The sequence below is a fragment of the Hordeum vulgare genome, chromosome 3H (genome assembly GCF_904849725.1).
Source record: "Hordeum vulgare subsp. vulgare chromosome 3H, MorexV3_pseudomolecules_assembly, whole genome shotgun sequence".
Classification (NCBI taxonomy): domain Eukaryota; kingdom Viridiplantae; phylum Streptophyta; class Magnoliopsida; order Poales; family Poaceae; genus Hordeum; species Hordeum vulgare.
Window position 1 is genome coordinate 28,917,883 of NC_058520.1, and position 4,636 is coordinate 28,922,518.

Here is a 4,636-nt window from a genome sequence, read left to right on the forward strand (position 1 = left end):
GTTGGTAGGAACAATTTTGGCAATAACGCGTACAGAGGTAATTTCAATCCTAGGCCGTTTCCTAGTAATTCCTCTAATAATTATGGTAATTCCTACAACAATTCTTATGGAAATTATAATAATATGCCCTCTAATCTTGAGAATAATATTAAAGAATCCATTATCTCTCAAAAAGGTTTCAATGCTATTATTGAAGAAAAATTGCTCAAGATTGATGATTTGGCTAGGAACGTTGATAGAATTTCTCTTGAGATTGATTCTTTGAAAACTATATTTATTCCACCCAAGCATGATATTAATGAGTCTTTAAAACCTATGAGAATTTCTATTGATGAGTGTAAGGAAAGAATCGCTAGAATACGTGCTAAGCGTGAATGGCTTGAAAAGGTGTTTTCTCATGATAATAATGATGAAGATCTTAAAGTGATTGGTGTGACACCTATTGAATCTTTGTTTTCTAGTATAAATCTTGAAAAGATTGGACTGGGGATGAGTCAACTTTAGTTAAAAGGCGTCCAAATGATTCAGAGTTTTTAGATCTTGATGATAAGATTGATAAAAGTGGGATGGAAGAGGTCAAAACTTTAAATAGCAATGAGCCCACTCTTTCGGATTTCAAGGACTTTAATTATGATAGTTGTTGTTTGATAAATTTTGTTTCGTTGTTGCAATTCATGTTGAATTCCCCGCATGCTTATAGTCAAAATAAAGCTTTTACTAAACATATTGTGGATGCCATGATGAGATCTTTTGAAGAAAAACTTGAGTTGGAAGTTTCTATACCTAGAAATATTTATGATGAGTGGGAACCTACTATTAAGATTAAAGTTAACAATTATGAGTGCCATGCTTTGTGTGATTTGGGTGCTAGCATTTCCACGATTCCAAAAACTTTATGTGATGTGCCAGGATTCCGTGAATTTGATGATTGCTCTTTAAATTTGCGTCTAGCGGATTCTAAAATTAAGAAACCCGCGGGAAGGATTAATGATGTTCTGGTTTTTGCAAATAGGAATTATGTGCCCGTAGATTTCATTGTTCTTGATATAGATTGCAATCCTACATGTCCTATTATTCTTGGTAGACCTTTCCTTAGAACAATTGGTGCAATTATTGATACGAAAGAAGGTAATATTAGATTCCTATTTCCATTAAGGAAAGGCATGGAGCACTTTCCTAGAAACAAAATAAGATTACCTTATGAATCTATTATGAGAGCTACTTATGGATTGCATACCAAAGATGACAATACCTAGATTTATTGCATTATGCCTAGCTAGGGGCGTTAAACAATATCGCTTGTTGGGAGGCAACCCAATTTTATTTGTTTTTCTTTTGTTTTTTGCTACTGTTTTAGTGTTGCACACATTATTACCTCTGTAATAATTGTGTTTTCTTGTTTTACTTAGTGTTTGAGCCAAGTAAGACCTTTGGGATGGTCTACGGTGTTTGCAAGTTGATTTTGCTGGAAAAATAGAAACTTCCGCTCTCAGTCCACGAATTTTGTAAATTCATTGGTACATGATTTTGAACTGAATTTTTTACACAAGATTGGTTTGAAAATTTCCTAGACATTCCTAATTTGTCATAATTTTTATAGTTACATAAGTATTCGAAGTAAACAGATTGCTACAGACTATTCTGTTTTTGACAGATTGTGTTTTCCTTGTGTTGTTTGCTTATTTTGATAAATCTATGGGTTGTATGGGGGGTACGAACCATGGAAAATTTGGAATACATTAAATATTACATCATTATAGATAAAGAATGAGTTCATAACAGTACCTAAAGTGGTGATTTATTTTTCTTATACTAACGAATCTCATGAGTTTTCTGTTGAGTTCTGTGTTGTGAAGTTTTCAAGTTTTGGGTAAAGATTTGATGGACTACGGAATAAGGAGTGGCAAGAGCCTAAGCTTGGGGATGCCCAAGGCACCCCAAGCCATATTCAAGGATACCAAATAGCCTAAGCTTGGGGATGCCCCGGAAGGCATCCCCTCTTTCGCCTTCAATCCATCGGTAAATTTACTTGAGGCTATATTTTTATTCACCACATGATATGTGTTTTGCTTGGAGCGTCTTGTATGATATGAGTATTTACTTTTTAGTTTGCCACAATCATCCTTGGTGCACACATCTTTCGAGAGAGAGACACGTTGAATCATGAATTTATTATAATACTCTTTGTGCTTCACTTATATCTTTTGAGCTAGGCAATGTTGCTCTAGTGCTTCACTTATATCTTTTAGAGCACGACGGTGTTGTGTTTTATAGAAATTATTAAACTCTCGTACCTCTCTTACTTAATGCGTTACTTTGTTCTTCATGAACTTAATACTCTAGATGCACGCAGGAGTCAGTCGATGTGTGGAGTAATAGTAGTAGATGCAGAATCTTTTCGGTCTACTTGACACAGACGTGATGCCTATATATATAATCATTGCCTTAGATATCTTCATAATTATTTGCTTTTCTATCAATTGCTCGACAGTAATTTGTTCACCCACCGTATTATTTTCCTTTACGAGAGAAGCCTCTAGTGAAACCTATGGCCCCTAGGTCTATTTTCCATATTATATTTTAAGATCTATAAACCAAAAATACTCTATTGCAATTTATTTACTTTTGTTTCTGCAATATTTTATATATATCTCTATTAGATCTCATCCTTGTAAATAACTCTGAAGGGATTGACAACCCCTTTATAGCGTTGGGTGCAAGAGTTTGATTGTTTGTGTATGTACTACTATTGGGGCCTTGCTTGTTCCTCCTACTCGATTGATACCTTGGTTCTCAACAAACCGATGGAAATACTTATCTACTTCGCTACATCACCCTTTCATCTTCAAGGGAAAACTAACGCAAGCTCAAGAGATAGCAACCGTCTCGTCGCCGGCACCACCTTGGTGATCCTCTTGTTCTTATCCTTTTTATACAAAAAATCATATTTTTATGATTTAGATAGTTTTCTTACATGTATGATTGTTTGTTATACATAGTGCCATGGTCTTGATATCCGTCCCCGTCGGCGCTCGTCCAATTTATGATTCGGATCTGGTATATTCTCTTTTATAACTATTTGTTGCATTTCTCGTTTATGACAATTATGCCCATCAAGTTGACGTAAATATTTTTATCTAGGAGGTATGTGAACCGGAAATTGCAACCGACCCTCTTGTCGAGAAGTTAAATTTAATTAAAAAAGAAAACGAGTATTTGAAAGAAAAATTGAAAAGAATTGAAGAAGAGAAGATGAAATTGGAGTCGTATGTCGTCGATGTCGTCGATGATCACAAGATCAAGATTGACGCAATGCATTTAATGATTTGTTTGAGCTAAATGACCCTGAAATTCAAAAGCACTACAAATAAACTCTAAAAAGGCTGAAACTTGGTATGGTATCATCATTTCATCCACATAGCATGTGGTAAAAATTTGAGAGGGTTACGACAAAAACTGGATGCACTTCGTGTACAAACTCGACAATCTCTTTCGAAGTATCACGGTTTCAATCGAAAACTCATGTGTTACAAAGGCATTTCATTTTTAAACTTACTTTAACTCTAGACTTTTTATGCATTCAATATGCACCATTCAAAACCACGTCATCAATTTTTAACTCTTCATTTGCTATTTTTCATGCATTTAATGATTTTTTTGAGCTATATTAGCTAAAAGAGCTAAACAAAATCTGTTTTTATTAAAACACCCATTTAAAATAACATAAAAATTACCAAATTTAATATAATGATAAAACACACTAATATTAAACAACACGAAAAAGAATCACTCAAAAATCTATTTTTAAACTAAAGTTATTCACAAACTAGTGATTCGCACAAAATTCAAAAGAATTCAAATTTAAACTATTTAAATTTGGAAACTACTGGCACTAATAGAAAGTTTGTAAAAAAATTCACCTAAAGCAAAAAGATTCATTCAAAAACTTTAAATATTCTAACAGTTATTTTAAATCTAAAAACAGAAATTGTCATGTTTAGAAAAACAAAACAAACCAAAAAGAGAAAATATACCTTTAGTCTCGGTTGGAACCACAAACAGGGACTAAAGGTTCCTTCCCGCGCGGTATTTGGGCCTATAACGAAACGAAGACTTTTATTCCCGGTTGGATCCACCAAACGTGACTAAAAGTCTCTTCCCGCGCATAATTTGGGCCGCCAAAAAGGGGACCTTTAGTCCAGGTTTATGTCACCAACTGGGACTAAAGGTCTCATTATATATAGCTGCGTCGTCCCAGTGGCAGTTACAGCACGGGAGGACTCATATCGACGCCGCCGCCAGGCCGCCCCGATGTCAAAAAGTTGTCGTCGCCGTTCCTCGTCGCTGCTCCTCGTCGCCCCCCTCGTCTCCGACTGCCAATGTCGCGAGGCCACCCCGACGCCGAACCGCTCGCCACCGCTCCTCGTCACTGCTCGTCGTCGCCGCCCTCGTCTTCGACCGGCACCCGCCCCATCGCGGCCCTTGTTTCCGGCCTTGAGGTGACCCACCGGCCCCTCCTCCTCCCCCTCTCAAGAACTTCAGATTTGGGTGTTCACCTTTTTTTGACCCGATGCGATACAAAAAATATGTAGTACATAGCTGGAACTTTTTTTTCTATCACAGTTACAGTACCTCC